Below are 18,300 nucleotides of genomic sequence, written 5' to 3'. Positions count from 1 at the left end.
TTTTGATTCTGACAGCTGTTTCCCATGGTGATTTTTTTGCTATCCAGGGAATGTTAATGGGATGAATGTAGAACTTTGTTCTTATACTAATTATAGTTCTTATTGTGTTATAAGTAACTGAAAGAGTAATGCGAAATATATTGATTTCCATTAACGTATCCTTGTCCAGGACTATGGGAAAGGGGGATCTCACAGGACAAACGTCACTGTGAATAAAAGTGTCTTGGGAATGGGATGGAATAAAATTACTGCAGATTGGCCCATTGCTAATATGCTGGGACTTCACGGAATTGTATAAAATATGAGTCAGGTAGAAGGTTGCACGTTTAACTACAACATGTAGTCTTGGTGAGCTCTGTTCAACTCAGAAGGAGAACAGATTGGTGGTTACCAGAGGGGAAGGGAGTGGGGAAGGGCCAAAAGGGGTAAAGGGACACATATGTATGGTGACGAATGGAACATTTGGTGGTAAACATGACGCAGTCTATACAGAAGGCGAAATATAAAGATATACACCTGAAATGTACACAGTGTTATAAAACAATGTGACCTCAATAAAACAATTAGAAAAAAAAAGTTAAATCAGTAATCTAGTAAAACAACAACAAACAAAAATCCCATCTTGGCCCTTAACCTTCTCATTCTCTCTCTATGTTGTATTTGTTTTCTTTGTGAGCTCCTATTACTCTAACGCTGTTTAAATCTCTCCTTCTCATTGCTCTGTCCACGTCTTGCTGCTCTTCTACTTGTGCCTTTTGTCTCTCTGTAAAATCATCCATCCTCAAGCTTTTGTCTAGTTCCTGCGTTCTAATGACTCAAACATATATTCCTTTCTCCTAAATGTCTAATAGGAATGTTATGATTTCTTCTAGACACATCCACTTGGGGTATTTCATAGAAACCACAAAGAAAAATATACAGTGGTAATTTGCTTATCTCTGTGATAGATGCATATTTTATTTAATTATGTATTTACAACAATTTTGTGAGGTATCTGTTATTGTCCTTTATTTAGAAGAGAAAACTGGGGCAAATAAGGGAACTAAGTTGTCTTGGTCATGAAGCTAGTAAGTAGCATGTCTGGTCTGTATAACTCCACAAATAATGCAGTCTGCACAGTATTATTATTCAACTTCCAGAAAAACATCCAAATAGAGCCATCCTTGTCCACTCAAGGTCTGTTCCTGATTTTGTATGCATTACCTCATTAATGGAGTTACTGTCCTCCCAGATGCCAAATCAAAAAACCTGAGGGTCATTTTAGACTAGTTTCTCTCCCTCACTCCTTATATCCAATCAAGCAACATGTCCTACTGTAATGGCTTGTAGTGTATTGTGTTCCAAATCTTCCTCTTACCTCCATCTTCATTTACCTAAGTCAGGCCCTCACCATCATTAACATAGCAATTGTAATAATCTTGTGGCCATTCCTGACCTCCCCAAATCTCTCTCCACACAGCCACCAAAATGCAAATCAGACCATGCACTTCTCTTTAAAAAATAAATATTTTAGCATATCTTCCCTTACCTGTGAGATAAAAACCATACTCCATAGCATGATATCTTACATACACCATGACATAGCCTTTCCTACGTCTCTTTACCTCCATTTCTGGTCATAATATTTGTTTACAAAATATTTAGTTCCTTGTAATGCTAACTATATGCAATGACATAAACTTCTTCATTTTCAACTCCTTCTTTCATTCAATAAATATTCACTGTGCACCTGCTATATGCCAAGCATATCTTAGCGCTTGAAATACATCAGCAATTATAACCAAGATCTCTGCCTTCATGGAGCTCATAGTGTAGCAGTGAGATGTAGACAATAAACAATGCATATGATAAATATGTAAGAAAGCGGTAAGTGCTGTGGAAAAATAACAGAGTAAAGGAAGGGGTATTTAGAAGCCTGGAGGCGGGAGAAAGGGGCAATTTGCAGTATTAAATAAAATGGTTATAATAAGCCTCATACAGAAGGTGACATATGAGAAAGACTTTAAGGAGGTGATGTAGTTAGCCATGTGGTTTTCTAGAAGGGCAAACCATCTTGAGGCTCCAACTACTATAATGTAAAAAGGTAGGAATGTGCCCTATGTGTTCAAGAAACAGCCAGGACACCAAGAGCCCCATGAGACTGATTGATCAGAGTGAGTGAAAGGAGAATGGTAGTGATGAAGTCCAAGAAGAAACAGACAGCCAGATCATACAGGAACTTATAAGCCGTTATAAGGACTGGATTTTATTTGGAGTATAATGAAAAGCCACTGGAGGGTTTTGAGCAGAAGGGTAGCTTGTCCATTATTTTTAAATTATTGTTGTTACTGTTCAAGTAAGTTAAGGCTGTTGGGAACAAGAGTAAAATCAGAGAGAACAGTCAGGGTGCTACTGCAAAAATTCAGGAGAGAGAAATGATTGTGATTTGGACCAAATAATGGCATTGGAGATGGTGAGAGTTGGTGGAATACTGAACATATTTTGAAAACAGAGTCAACACAATTTCATTACAGATTGGAAGTGAAGTGTGAAACCTCAGGGTTGGTCTCAGCAGGATTGTTGCAACTCTTTGCTTATCTTTGGGGATACCTAGAACCATGATGTTTACTGTTGGACAACTCTGAATGGTACATAGTAACTATTAATTAATAAATTTCTTTGCTAGAGTCTGAGATAGACCAGGGATAATCTGTACCAGCTCTCCAGAAATATTTATAAAAAATATAAAAGTTAATGATTTGCACCTGGTTTCTGTTATGTTCTCTTCATTTGGACTACTGAGGCTAGTCGTTCAGTTTGATTTTGGCCATGTGACCAGAGAGGTATAAAAGACTCCTTTTCAGACAAAACATGGCTCCCCTGAGGCTAAGGTATCTCACAGGCTATTTAATGTTTTACAATCTGAAGACAAAGCATGTCCTGTGTGATTAATAGTGTTTCTTGAGTACTATGCCTGGAAGTCTTAGATCTTTCTGATGTTTTCCTGCGTTTTCTTTCTTTTTTTGTAGCTCTTCAATTACCTGGCTCTACAGAGTTGCTGCATGAAGTATGAGAGGAAGAGAGGAGTCAGGGACTGCCAAGGGATCTTAGGCTGAGGAATTGGAAGATAGCGTTGTCATAAACCTAGCAGAGAAGAATTCAGGTAAAGAGTTGGGGGTAATGTGAGAGCTCAAGAGCTGCATTTTGGACTTGTTGAATTTGAAACATTTATTAGACATCCAAGTAGACGTAACTGAGTATGTCCACAGTAACAAGAACACATCTAGAGTTTGCAAGAAGAGTCTGGACTGGAAATAGAAATTTGAAATTTGACAGAATACAGATAGTATCTAAAGCCACGTTACTTATGCATTTCCTTCTCATGGAAATTTCTTTTTTTTCATCTTCATCTGGCAAACCCTATACTTCTCAAAGACCCAGGTTAAGAATAAACTTTCCTAGAAATTTTTCCTAAAATTTTCCAGGTTGGTCTAGGTGCCCTTCTTTAGTACTCCTACAACAATGTGTTGTATATAAATACCATTGAACTTCACAGTAGGGGGAATTACTCATCTATGTATCTGTCTCCTCCACTAGAAAAAAAGCTTTTCTATAGAGCAGAACCGTGTATGATTCATCTTCATATTTCCAGTACTTAAAACAGTATTCTGAAGTGAAAACTATGCCTGATAACAGTTCTGTAGAGCAGGCCTCCTTGTTTCCTTGTGGACTTAAGAATCATCAAGACTATGAGCATGGAGATAATCTCTTAAACAGGACAGATGGTAAGACTTCCATCACAGATGCCTAGTTGAGGCTTGTGAACCCATTTATTCAGGGCTACTCAGAGGAGAAGAAATCATTTATATTGAGGTCCTGAGAACTGAGATCTTGAGAGTTGATCCCATGTCAAGTTAGCATCTGGTTTCTCTGGTTAGGGAGCCACATAAGGTTGGTATCTCCTCTAATTACACCTGTGCTAGATCCCTCTGGTAGACATGGAGTGTCCTTGAAATCTAGCCAGGCTCCTGAAGCATAGAAAAAGGAAGCAGGCCTTGGTGACCTTATTCAAATCAAAGAGTTTTTTGACCTAGAACATGTGAGCCAGGGAGCTTCTCCCAAAGACTCCAGAGACCTTGGAGCAGTCTGAAACTAGACCCAGATACCTAGAACCCTGAGCCATCTAATGGGGAAGAGTCTTTTGAAACTTATTCTTTATTATATGCTTCTCTTTCTCTTTCTAATTGTCGTATTTATGCGTTGTCATTTTTACTCCACAAAGGAACACACGCAGGAAAATTACCATTGATGCTGGTTCTGGGCTTGGGTTCCACCTATCCCCTATATAAAAATCAAGGACCAAGAAAACCGTCTTATTTGTAGATGCTTTCAGTTTACTTGACACATTTTTAAAAGACAATAGAGGGAGTTAAGAAATTTTTAAATAATTACAACATTAGGGAAAAAGTATAATTGACTCCCATGCACTCATGATATAGCTTCAGCAATTGACCAGACTTCTTACATCTAAAATGACCAAATCCATTTCCTCTCCGTCCACTGCAGAATTTTGAAGCCAGTCCCTGATTCTATATCATTTTATCCTTAAATATTTTAGTGTGTATTGTCTATAAATAAAAGAAAAGGACTCTTTTCTTTTTTCAAATCTAGACACAAATATAAACTTTAAACATTAAAACATAAAATGATTTGTAATAGAGTTTTAATGCAATCCATAATCAAGATGAGATTAAAATTTCCCCAGTTAAATCATAGCTATATTTTTTAGGTTGGTTCATTTGAACGAAACAATATTGTTGAAAAATATCCAAACTAGGTCCATTTTATTTAGTATTTTATTGATATGTCTTTTAGATCTTTAATCAGTAAGTTCCCCTACCATCTTTTTTTCCTTGTTCTTTAATTTATGTGTTGAAGAAACCTGTTGACTGTCTCATAGTCTGGATTTTTCTGCTTGCTCACTGTGTTTAGCATGTTTCTCTCTCATTTGTATTTCTTTTAAACAGGGGATTAGATCTAGAGGCTTGATTTGATTCAGGCTTGACTTTTTTTGACAAAAAAATTTATCAGACGTTGCATTGTGTACTTTCATTGTGTAATATGTAGAATATGTCTTCTTTTGTATGTGTGTGTGATATTAACTTCTTTTTTGTGATGTTAGCTGACTATTACCTAGATCCATCAATTCATCAGGAGTGTACAGAATGGCAATATTTTAATTCTACCATTGTTTCTCCATTTAATAGCTAAAATTATTCTATGAAAAGAAGCTTACAAAAATTTGTTTATCCTAAGGTTCTGTTAACACAGGAAAAGAAAAATAGATAAATTATTATTTCTTTTTAACATTTTGAAAATTATGAATTTGTTGCCTAGCATCTTCTGAAGGTGGTAAATAAAGGTTTCTCCCTCCCTCCCCCCAGTTGAATCCCCTAGAGATTCACAGATATTAATATCTTTAATGTGTTTTGAGTCATTGTAATTATTATTCATATTAACACTCAAATTGTCCCATTTTGTTAGTGGTAGGCTTTTCAAATTGGTCCTTGATTCCTTTTGACATTACTTCATTCTTTTAGTAGCTTTTTTTGCTTTACAGCTTGATACTGTAGTTCAGGCTTATCTTTATTACCTCATACAGATCTGGAATCAGTCACTTTTCCAAGCCATCTTAGTTCCCTTTACAGAAAATGGTGTTTAGAGGCTATAATCTGGGTTGCATGATTACATGCTGTTGCTGAGTTAGTCATTTTTTTGAGGTATTTCAGTATTCAGAGCTGGGAAACATACTTATTTTTAAGAGGTAAGACCAGTATGTTAAATTCAAGTTTAAAATTATAGAATTTTTGCTGAATTTCTTTAATTTTAAGTTTGCATCTCTTTTCTCTAAGACTGAAAATCTTGGATCTTAGTTCCATTATGGTTTGCTTTATCTTTCCATATATGTATGTTTGTGTAAGTGTATGTAAAATATATAATTAATAAAATATGATTACCATAATGGGATAACTGGGACAGGTTTTACCCTCACTCCTTAAACAACTGAAAAAACAGACAGTGTATATGAAACAATGTTTTAAAAATCAAGTGAAATACAAGATTAACAGGTAGTGCAGGACAGTGATCCCTGAGAGAAGGAAAAAACAAAAACCGTATGAATCTAGTGATTTCGCTAGGTTACCACCTGGGCTACAAAGCGGGGAGAGGAACCCAAAGAGGCCGCAGTGCTGCTAAGAAAATGAGGCAGCATTCAGAATTCAATGAGTAAAGATGGCTAGAATTCATAGGGCAGGATACCAGAGAGGAGACAGCTGCCAAAGATCTGAAAAGAAAAAGAGAAAGCCAAAGATCTGGAGAAGGTACATCTCAAGTTTAGCTGAGTATTGACCAGCACATATGTTTAAGGAATTAATGATTGTGAAGCCAATTCCAATATGGGTTTTTTCCCACACCACCAAGCAATTCTCCAACACCAGCTGGGTGTCCTACAATTCAACTCAATTTTGATACTATCTACCTGGAGGTAGAATTAGACCTCACAGGTCAACCCTCCCGACCCACTGCAGATGCCAATCACAAGCCAGGGTTGTCACCTGTACTTCTGACCAACGGGCTATAGATTGGAGGGTCCAATGACCCCCCCTCAGTGGGTTTGATTAATTTAGTAGAGTGGCTCAGAACTCAGAGAAACATTTTACTTACTAGATTACGGATTTATTATAAAAAGATATAACTCAGGAACAGCCAGAGGGAAGAAACGCACAGGGCGAGGTATGGGGAAAGGGCGCGGAGCTTCCATAGCCTTGCTGGGAACACCACTCTCCCCAAATCTCCACATGTTCAGCAACCCAGAAGCTCTCCAAACCACATCCTTTTGGGTATTTGTGGAGGTTTCATTCCACAGGCATAATTGATTAAATCATTGGCCATTGAACTCAGTCTCCAGGCCCTCTCCCCTCCCCAGAAGTCAGGGGATGGGACTGAAAGCTCCAACAACCCTCTAATCACATGGTTGGTTCCCTTGGCAACCAGCCCACATCTTTAGGGCATTTCCAGTAGCCATCTCATCAACATAAACTCAGGTGTGGTTGTGGGACTTGTTATGAATAGCAAGACACACATTTCACCTTTCTGGCTCTGAAGCATTTTCAGGAACGGAGGACAAGACAAAACATATTATAACAAAAGAAGCTCCCCTTGCTCTTGCTTAGGATACTCTAAGGGTTTTGGGATCTGTGAGCCAGGAACCATGGACTAAGAACAAATATATATTTCTTATAGCTCACAATATTACAGGAATCTATCAAAGCCAGGAAAATAACCACTGGTAAAGAGAAGATGCAACAATCTCTTGAGCTTGCAAAAGGCTCTCCTTAGCCAGAGTGGAAAGCACTCCCGACACATGAGTAAAGTCTGTTTCCTTTAGACTTTACACAGAGGATACTGCCTTAGGAGAAGGAGAAGCTATTTGTTCTACAATAAAGGCTGTTGTCGACTTGATAACTTAAAAGCAAGCCAGAGGAGAATCAAACTTTTTTCCCGAATGACTACATCTCAGAAATAGCCAAAAAAAAAATTTTAAGCAATAATAATAATAAATATGAGACCCAATAATCTAAAATTCACAATGTCTGGCATCCAATAAAAAATTACCAGGATACAAAGAAGCAGGAATAAATGATCCATAATAAGGAGAAAAATCAATCAATAAAATAGACTCAAAAGTGACACAGATGATAGAAGTAATAGAAAAGATGTTAAAACAGCTATTATAAACATACTCTGTGTGTTTCAGATGGTAGAGGAAAGCAAGAACACGACAGAGTTGGAAGATATAAAAATCACTCAAATGGAACTTCTAGAGATAAAACCTGAAATGTAATGTCGGAGAGTAAAAGTCCTCTAGCTAGGATTAACAGCAGATCAGATACTGCATTAGAAAAGATTAGTAAGCTGAAGACATACAATGGAAACTATCTAAAACAAAACAGAGGACAAAAAGACTGGAAAAAAAAAGAGCAGAGTATTAGTGAGTTTGGGGACTACAGCAAGTAGTCTAGGATATGTGTAATTAGACTGTCAGGAGGAGGGAGTCAGGGGGACAACTTTTGAAGATACATGCCCCCCAAATTTCCAATTTGATTAAATTAAATTTGAAATAATTCCCCTTTGTGTGATATTTGCTGCCAACCCAATACCAGGTTTTATTTGCTTTTGAGTTGTTGTGTTTTTTTTTTTTTTTTTTGCTGAGGAAGATTGGTCCTGGGCGAACATCCTTTATGTGTGGGACGCCTGCCACAGCACAGCTTGATAAGTGGTGCATATGTCTCCACCTGGGATGCAAACTTGTGAACCCTGGGCCTCCAAAGTGGAGCATGCTAATTTAACCACTACGCCACTGGGCTGGCCTCTGCTTTTGAGTTTTAAAAATTTGTTTTAAATTTCATGTAATTCCGTTTTAAAATTTTGTATAAAACTTTCATAATTCCAACGTCAAATCTTTGAAGAAGATGTAGTCAGAGAAATCTATTTACTACCCCTGTTCCATCCACATAGTTTCCTCCATCCCTAACTATATTTTTAAAATGTTATAATTTATGGTTTCAATTATTATATAAGGAAATATGTGTGTAGCTGTGTGTGTTTCTTTGGATAGATATATGGATAAGATATATAGATGTATTTGCACCCATTCTTTATAGATAATACTGTATAATTTTTTCCACCTTGGTCTTCCACTTAACAATGTATCCTGGAGAACATTCTACTATATTAGTTTATGGACAGATCTTTTATTCCTTTTTGTAGCTTCTCAGCTGCATAGTATCATGTTGTTTATTAAAGTAGTCTTCTATGGATAGGAATGAGGATGATTTCTGTCTTTAGTTATTATCAACGGTACTACTGCAGTGAATATACATCTTGTACATACAGCCTGTACACACATCTTTTCATATTTTTCTGACCACTTTTATTACTTGTTTCCTTCATTGCACTATTTCTTTACCTAAAATAGCAAGAGTGTCAGTTAAGTCAAGTCGATAGATAGGGGACCTACTATACATCCAGATCTGTGGGATATGCTTATAACTGTTGAAATTCACACTATAAATGAAGATTACACGAGTATTTATCTCCATAAAACTTTTTATATCATTGATTTTGAATACTTGCTGATTCATTTCTAATCTCTTCTGATAATAGGTGATTTATCTGTTGGCAAAAATTTAAGGAGTTTATTGGGAAAAGCTCAAGGAGCCAATGGTTATGTTGACTATGTTTTTATTTTGGGAAGTTACTATTTTTCCCACATGAGAAAGGTAACTAAGAGGGAGAGAGGAACAGAAGGATGGAGGAAAAGAGAGAGAGAAGAGAAATATATTTGTTCATTTAAATATACAATTTTAAAAGATTATGGGACTGTATAAAAAGTATTTATCTGTACTACAAATAAACTAATATTTATAAAGTGCTTTATCATATACAAAATACCTGCATATCTTCTTAATTGATTGGATTTATATAAAAATCTTATAAATTAACTGCAATGGGTACTAGTCTCACAAAACACAAAGATTCTGAAGCTCAAGGAGGTTAGGTAATTTAACCAACATGATGAACTCAGTTAGTTTAATTTCTTGAATCCTGACCCTGGAATGTTCTTTTAAATATTATAATCAAGGGAGACGATTTTCCTCTGGGAGCAAATTTTCTTTTCAAATAACCCAATATCTTTTGGGATTAATTTGATGAGTTAGGTGGAGCTTTTAAACTTGCAATATTTATTTTTTAGTTTAAATCATCTCACATCTTACTTTGGGGAGTTAATATTGGGAAAAAACTCAACTGAAATAAAAATTGAAATTCATGGAAATAGTTCTTACTTCTGTGCCTATGATGACAACAACAACAGAAATGGAAAAAACCAAAGTGCCATTCAGTTTATTAAATGCTTACACATCAAAATGATATAACATGCAGAGATAATGGTGACTCCCTGTTTTTCTGCCCCACTTTGCAGGGAGAGCCTTTTAAGCATGGTGCCATGCTTGATACAAACACAGCCAGCTTCAGATTTGTCCTCGTCCCTTTAGGCAAGGATGCTGATGGGCAGATTGGGGAAAATAGGGAAACACAATGACCTGTCACTGCCTACACTGATTTTCCCAGAATGAGAGGCAAATAGGCCTTTAGTACGACAATGATGTTGCTAGGAGTGGGCTGTACGTAATGTTCATAGTAAGAATAGGCAGAGGCTTAAAATTCCTCTAGTGTCTTGTTTTTTCTCCCCTCTTGGTTTCAGTGCTTCCTTCCTCTGGAATTGCTGCTCAGACAGGGCCTGTACCTTACTGTTCTTACATTTCCTCAGCCTTTGTCCACTGGTGTTATCCTGGACCTTCCTTAGTTTAGAGGCGGAGGAAGGTGACATTCTGTGATCTTCCAATAAGTCTTCAAGTTGACCTGTGTACTGGGGCTGTGGCCCTCCCCAGTGTTTCAGACGCTCCTCCACGGGTATAACATTTTTCTCCCTGCTGCCTCCTCTGGCTTCAGCATTCCCAATCAACTTCCTTGCACCTCTGTCCCCTATTGACTATTTTTTCCCTCTTAAGTGAGAAAGGAAGGCTGGTGGAACTCGAGCGAGAAGGAATTATGTTCCTTCTGCTGGGGAAGGTTTCTGAATTGTGTTCTGGGAAAGTGGCCCTTTGTTTAGGAGAAGACCGTAGGACTGGTTCAGAAAGAAAAGTCATTGATTTTTAATTTGTCCAACTGTTTCTTATTGTAAGGATGGTAGCAATGATTTCCAAGGTCTTTCTAGGTAAGAAACTTGAAGGCTGTACATACGTTTTTTCATCAGAAGCAATTTTAAGTTACTTAAATTTAACAGTATAAAAATAGAAATTGAATTAAGAAATTCATTAGCTTTATTAAGGTAAGAAAAATATTATGAAAAATATTTTAATGTCAGAATAATTATTTTATACCACTATTCCTTTTTCATATATAATTGGCTACTTATTTGAGAAAATGAGAAAATTAATACATTTACTTGCATCTCACTTTGACAACTATGCCCCAATACTTTTTTTGTTGCTTCTGACGTGACTTTCATTTTGACTGTGATTTTTTTTTTTCCATTCCTTTCCTGATTTCCACCATTGTGCTATTTATCTCCTTCTGTAATTTGTAATTTCTTCTTGGAGCCTGTTTCTGGAAATATCATATTGTTGCCAACTTCTTTGATTCTATGACAAAATAATTATCTACATTCTTCTATGGTCCCCTTAGGTAATTCCTCTTGTGATGTATGTACTTCATGTGGCTTTGGTCATCCTTCTTGTTTTCTTCTGGGGAAAAAAATTTCCAATCTCTAAGCATAGCTTCTCTCTTGATCTCTTTCAGATTATTACTCATTGTTGAAAGATGCTGGGTATATGTTTGAGAAAAACAGGGTGGGAACGGGAGGGAGGTAGAACTCCAGTAATTTGCAGTGTTGACTTCAGCTCGATGCCTCTTACCAAATCTCTCATATCCTCAGCCCAGGGAGAAAGTCTTTTCCAAACCTTATGGCATTCAGTGTATCAGCATGGCTCACGATAAGTGCTTTAGTTCAAAGTTTCTCTTCATCATGTCCACTGCCTGCCTGGCCTTCTATGACATTTACTCCCGGCAACTTCCTTTGGCTAAGGGGCTAGAATATGGAAAAATAAATGATTTGTCAGCACAATTTAATTTTTCAACTCCACTTTCGCTACTGTTCTGAATTGTCACACTGGGTCACTAGAGGGAAAATTCCCACTTCTACCTCAGCCCACCCAACCTCAGTTCTCTTCATTCTAATGAAGATTCAATAAAGATATTCTTTCCTAACTACCAATCGCACTATTAGAGAAAACTGCTGTCAGCTGGGGAGAGAAGGGGCTATTGGTCATCTTGCAGCTCCCTCCTTTATTTGGGCAACATTTCCCAGCAACTGGCACAATATTATTCATAGATTCTGATTGAGTTATGGCCTTATTATTATTTTTTTCTTGTTGCTATTTTGATGAGTAGGAAGAAGGAGAGTTAGAGCAGTGGGATAAAAATGTCATTTTCTGATCTCAGAAATAATTTTAGTTTACCAGTTAACATAAATAATACTGCCAGGGAAAACAACAAAAATACAATGAATACCACTCCTCTCTTTTCTTCATTGTACTTAACAATTTTCTGACTAGCTATCAATAAATTTTTTGCTCTGAGATGGTCTATGAAATGTTTTGGGCACATTTTGAGATTAATTAAATGTTTGTGTCAGATTGGAAATTAGCAGCAAGAACTTTTTGGTGATAGGACTTTCCTCTCTAGAACTTATTTTGTGCAGATGTCTATGAAATCCGAGGGTATTAGGTATCAGAACATAGGAGCAGACCTGTCTGTTACCTGAGCAACTTCGAGGGCCTGTGAACTGGAATATAAATAAGCTCTCAGAGAGTGTTGGGTTTTCTTCCGTTCTACAATATTATCTTGGGAAATATTAGAATTCCTTTTGTATTACCATCTCTATTTTTATTTTTATATATGCTCCTAGAAAGGTACATGTTAGCATAAACTCCAGAACAGAATAAAGGAGAAGTTCCTTGCTGAGATAAATATATGTGTACACTACATTTAGGGGCTAACATATAAGACAGAACGTATTTTTCATTACTAATTTCCTTTATTTATTAAACAGTTAATGAAAGAAGCAAACAGCATTTTTGTTCCAGTGTATAAATATAAAAATATTATTGTTACAAGTGCAAATAGTACCATTTCCTATGAGGACCTCCTTTAGAGGCCCAAGTTTATTCCAATTCTTTTGAAACCTAGTGTGTATATTGCATTTAGGTTGTCTAAAGTCTCCCAGAGTGCACTTGTGAAAATGTAATGAATATAATAATTCTTCCATATCTACACTGAGGAAAAGTCAGCCAGTTTTTTATGTAATTAGAATCTCACAATATGTTTACTGCCTTTTGTTATTGCCTGCTTATCTGTAAAAGTGCCTAAGGCCATTTTTATTGTTAACTGAATATCTTGTAACCTCATAACAGTTTCCTACACAATTTCAAGTGACAAAGTCAGACTACTAAAACAGTGAATCGGAATACAGAAAATAAATTTAAATTCCATTAACTCTTGAACAAAACTCTAGAGCTCCCAGCTTTCTGAATTAAGAAAAAAAATTTTGAGAAAATTTTAGAGAGCTAAAACTCTCTAAAATATCATATGGAATGCTTTTAATATAGTGAAAATGTAATATGATAAATATCATAGGTACAATATTGTAAGTTAAATATTTATATTGAAACTTGTTTTCTTCTGTTGTGTTAGAATGTGCATTAGACTCAAGTACAAAACTGTTGACAGAGCAACTTCCAGTAAGAGTAAAATGCCTGAGGAACAGCATAGATAATGAGCAATTTCCTTTAAGCGTCATTTAAAAAATGATCATAAATATATGAGTTTCCAGTTACATGTGCATTTAGTTAAACTTTGACACTAGGAGTCAGGGTTTCTTTTCACATGGCATTGATGCACGTTATGAAACTGTGTTGTGTCAAAAATATAGAACTACCAACATGCAACCTTGTCAAATAGGCAATTAAATACTCTACAGGATGTTTCTTCTTTCAAATGAGGGGAGAATAAAAGGAGCTAGCATTCCTTGTTTCCAGTTTGAAACTGTGGGGGAAGAAGGAGAATCCCCCTATGCCCTTTCCCTTAAGTTTCTTATGGCTAGACAGATAATTAACAAGACAGGTTAGCAGGAGAAAATAATACCAAGTTTAATAACATGTGTACATGGGAGAAACCAGGGACACTGAGTTTGTCAACACAATAGCAGAGATTCTCGTCTTAAATACCATCTTCAGCTAAAGACAAAGGAGGATGTTGGGGTGGTAATGGTTTGGGATTTCAGAGGGGAAGAAGACAATTTACGTGAAGAGGGAAATGTAAATGTTTGTCAGACAATACTTTGCAGGGCCACCTGTAGAGAATATTGCTGGAGAGACAGGAATTATAGTAATCAAGAGTATGTAGATGTAAGTCTTCTTTTTCCATCCTGATAAGAGTTCTCACAGATAAGTTCATCCCCTCCTCTTCCCACTACACAGAGGGAGATACCTTTACAAATGTAAATATTTGATAAACAGAACTTTGTTAAGAATGGGCTTAGTGAGGACCCTGCCAGTCTGTCCATACCCCGAGTTAAATTCCTTTAGGCAGTTAGTGGGGGAGGTCAAATGTCTGTCAGAGAAAATAATCAAAGTAAAAGATATATTTTAGGCTGGTCAATTTTGATGTCCCACAAAACCAAACAGATAACAAACTGTAAAAAAATCATTCCTCTCCCATCCAAGTAACCTGACATTTATATAATGTTATAAACCGTTACCACAATAAAAAATAAATAAATAAATAAATAAATAAAATTAAAACATCATTCCTCTTATACATTAAATTTTAAAACGTATCAATTGTATAAGAGAAGAACCAAGAAATGTGTTTATAGATATCCAGCTATAACAATGGCATTCATATAAAACCAGTTTGTAATTACTGGTAGCAAACAAAGCAGAAGAATTAGTTGTCTAATACTTTAGGAAACAGTGCAAATATCCTAAGGGTAATATAGGATTCTTATCATCTATAGCGAGTAAGCATTCTTCTCATATGCACAGATAATCACAGTGTATGGTGCTCCTAAAACTGGGATATGGCATGACAGGCCAAGCTGTGAGGACTCCAGCATGCTGTGACCTCGTACCCTTGTGACATCAGGGGCAAGTTTTCTTTTATTCCTGCCACGAATTCATTAACCTCAAACCCTTTGTTACGTACGTTCCCTTGAGATTCTTTACAACTTTCACAGTCTTCTAGAATGGAACACACATTCTTTTATTTCTTTTTTCCAGGAAGGTAAAACAGCAGGTTTTTCATAGTAACTAATGCCCAGTCCTCAGAAAATCATGGTTTTAAATTTCAGAAATCATCATTTTAGCTCCAACCCTATCCCAAAGGCGTTTTCATTTTCACCAGTGAGGTTTTCTGTGGTGGCTGAGCTGGCAGGCTGTTTCTCCCAGTCTTTATTTCCAGCAGTTTGCTGTTTGTTCATTTTTGTTTTCTGCCGGTTGCTCCAGGACCTGCCAAGAAGTGACCCCTCCATCTCTTGGGAAAACAGGTTCAACATTCCTCTGTGGTAGGTCAGAAGTCTTCTTTGCTGATGCAGTTACTCTAATCTTGCTTGTCTGGATATTGTGTCTGGTTAGATTTTCCAGTTCTCTCCCTCTGAAGATTGCTACGTCTAAATTGAGAACACTGCTTTCAAGAACTTGTCTTGTTTTTTTCCAAATAATGTTGTCTTCTCTCCCATCTAAGAATTCTAAGTGCTCAGATGGAATTATATTGATCCTTTGATATATTTATATAATAAATATAAAAAATATACTTATTATATATTTATATATATTATAGATATTAGAGGTGGGAAACACAGACCCAAGTTCCCATAATTAGTGACAATTCTGGCTCCAGGACCCAAATGTTTTGACTCTCACCCACTCACCCAACATTTCAAGCTTTTTAAATCATAACTTGAAAGAAAAATCTAACCAATATGGATTGTGTTTATCAATCTGGATGCCGTAGTCTAAATGAAATGTTTTGTTGTGATTAAAGCAGTGTATATGCCCCAAATTGTGTTACCTTGTCATTTCTTGGCCATTTGTTTAAATGTCTCAACACTGGAGACAGAGTATACTCTTGAGATAGCTTAAAATTAATATAATAAGCATTTATTTTAAGTAAAATATCTAGCACACGGTTTCCAGTAGTACATATTTAGTTAAATTTTTGGTACTAGGAGCCAAGACAGCTTGTCACATAGCATTAACACACATTAACACACAGCAGGTTCTTAACTGTAATAGCAGCAGTTCTGTTGTAAAATACTTTGCAGTTTATGGAGTACTTTGATATACGTCACACAAATTCTAAGTCATTTACATGATTTTTAACACAAATCATATTCTTATTATTTTTTGTTATTGAGAGTACAAAACAAGCTGAAGAAATAATTCTTATGCCAATGAAAAACCAAATTGCCTCAGGAAAATTCATTTCTAGAGCTTCTGCCACTACTGTTTGTGGTAGATTGCGAAAGTGGCTACAACACTTTCCAGAAACTCCTATCAGTAAATGAAGTCCACTTTCAAACCCCTAGAATCTGGGCAGGCCCAATGACCTGCCTTGACCAGCAGCGTGTGGTGAAAACGACACTGCCAATCCCCAAGATGACTTGTAGCTTCCGCTCTAGCATTCTTGGAATCCTATCATCACGTGAACAAGCAGAAGCCAACATAGGAGAGGATGAACGATATATGGCCCAGTCATTTCTATCATCCAGCTGATATTAGCTGACCTCCAAACACGTGAGTTGGGTCATCTGGGTCCAGCAAACTTACAGCTGGTCTTTCAACTGACTGCAGAGAGATACATGAACAAGGCCAGCTTAGACAGCTGTGCGAAGTCCAGAGCAGAAGAACCACCCATCAGAATTGTGAACTAAATGAGTGGTTGGTTTTTGAAGTCACTTAGTTTTTGGTTACTTTGTTATTTAGCAGTGGATATCAGATAGATACACCACTGCAGAGTGTCTGTTCATTATGGCCTTCACATATGTTATTTAATTGATCATCACAGCAACCCTGTTGTATGAGACCGCATTGGGCTTACCTAAGACCATAGAGTTGGAAACGGTCAAGTTGAAACTTCATCACAGTTCACAATCTTATTAAGTCACCACAATTATAGGTACAAACTTCTCATATTCATATCAGAGTATAAATAAGGATAAGTAAGACGTCAGCATTAGCACAGAGAGGTCTTGGCTTCACATGGATAAAATAGCTGTGAGAAAAAATCATTAACTTTTTAAAAAACAGCTTTATTGAGATATAATTCACATACTATATACTTCACATATTTAAAGTGTATAATTCAATGGTTTTTAGCATATTTAAGGATATGTGCAGCCATCATAACCGTCAATTTTAGATCATTTTCATGATTGAAAAGAGAAATGCTTTATCCTTAAGCTATCATTCCTCTAACTCCCTAGTCCTCCTTATTCTAAAAAGCCACTCATCTACTTTCTATCTCTATAGATTCAACTATTCTGGATATTTCATATAATTAGAATCATAAAATATGTGGTCTTTTGTCCCCAGCTTATTTCACTTAGCATAATGTTTTAAGGTTCATCCATATTGTAACATGTATCAGTCCTTCATTCCTTTGAATGGCTGAATGATTCTCCACTGTGTGTGCATGTGTGTGTGTGTGTGTGTGTATATATGTACTATATTTTGTTTATCCATTCATCTGTTGATGGATAATTTGATTATTGTTAATATTGCTGCTATGAAGATTCTAGTATAAGTTTTTATTTGAACATATGTTTTCAACTATTTTGGTTATACACCTAAAAGTGGAATTACTGGGTCATTGGTAATTCTATGTTTAGATTTTTGAGGAACTGCCAAACTGTTTTTCATAGCAGCTCTATCATTTTACATTCCCATCAACAATGTACAAAGTTTCCAATTTCTCCACATCCTTGAAACCACTTGTTATTATCTTTAAAAAAAAAAATTATTCTAGCCATCATAGTAGATGTGAACTGTTATCTCATTGTGGTTTTGATTTGCAATACCCCAATGACTGATGATGCTGAGCGTCTTTTGATGTGGTTGTTGACTATTTATATATCTTTTTTGGAAAAGTGTTTATTCAAATCTTTTACCCATTTTTTAATTCAGTTGTATGTCCTTTTGTTTTTGAGTTGTAAGAATACTTCAAATATTCTGGATACTAGACCCTTATCAGATATATGATTTGCAAATATTGTCTCACATTCTGTGGATTGTCTTCACTTTCTTGATAGTATCCTTTGAGTCACAAAATTTTTTAATTTTCACAAAGTCCAATTTATCTCTTTTTTCTTTTATTGCTTGTGTTTTTGGTGTCATATCTAAGAAACCCTTGCCAAATCTGGGGTCATGAAGTTATACTCCTATATTTTATAGTTTCAGCTCTTCCATTTAGGTCTTTGATTCATTTTGAGTTAATATTTGTAAATGGTGTATGAGTCCAACTTCACTCTTTTACATGTGGCTATCCAGGTGGTTAGCAATTAACTTTCACACTAAGTTTTGCAAGAGAGTTATGGGGACTGCAGAGGATTCTATATTATTTTACATCTGAATTCTTAGTGTC

This window comes from Ceratotherium simum, chromosome 19 (assembly GCF_057802395.1).
Source record: "Ceratotherium simum simum isolate JZ-2026a chromosome 19, ASM5780239v1, whole genome shotgun sequence".
Classification (NCBI taxonomy): domain Eukaryota; kingdom Metazoa; phylum Chordata; class Mammalia; order Perissodactyla; family Rhinocerotidae; genus Ceratotherium; species Ceratotherium simum.
The sequence above is the reverse complement of the archived record's forward strand: the minus strand, read 5'-3'. Positions refer to the sequence as shown.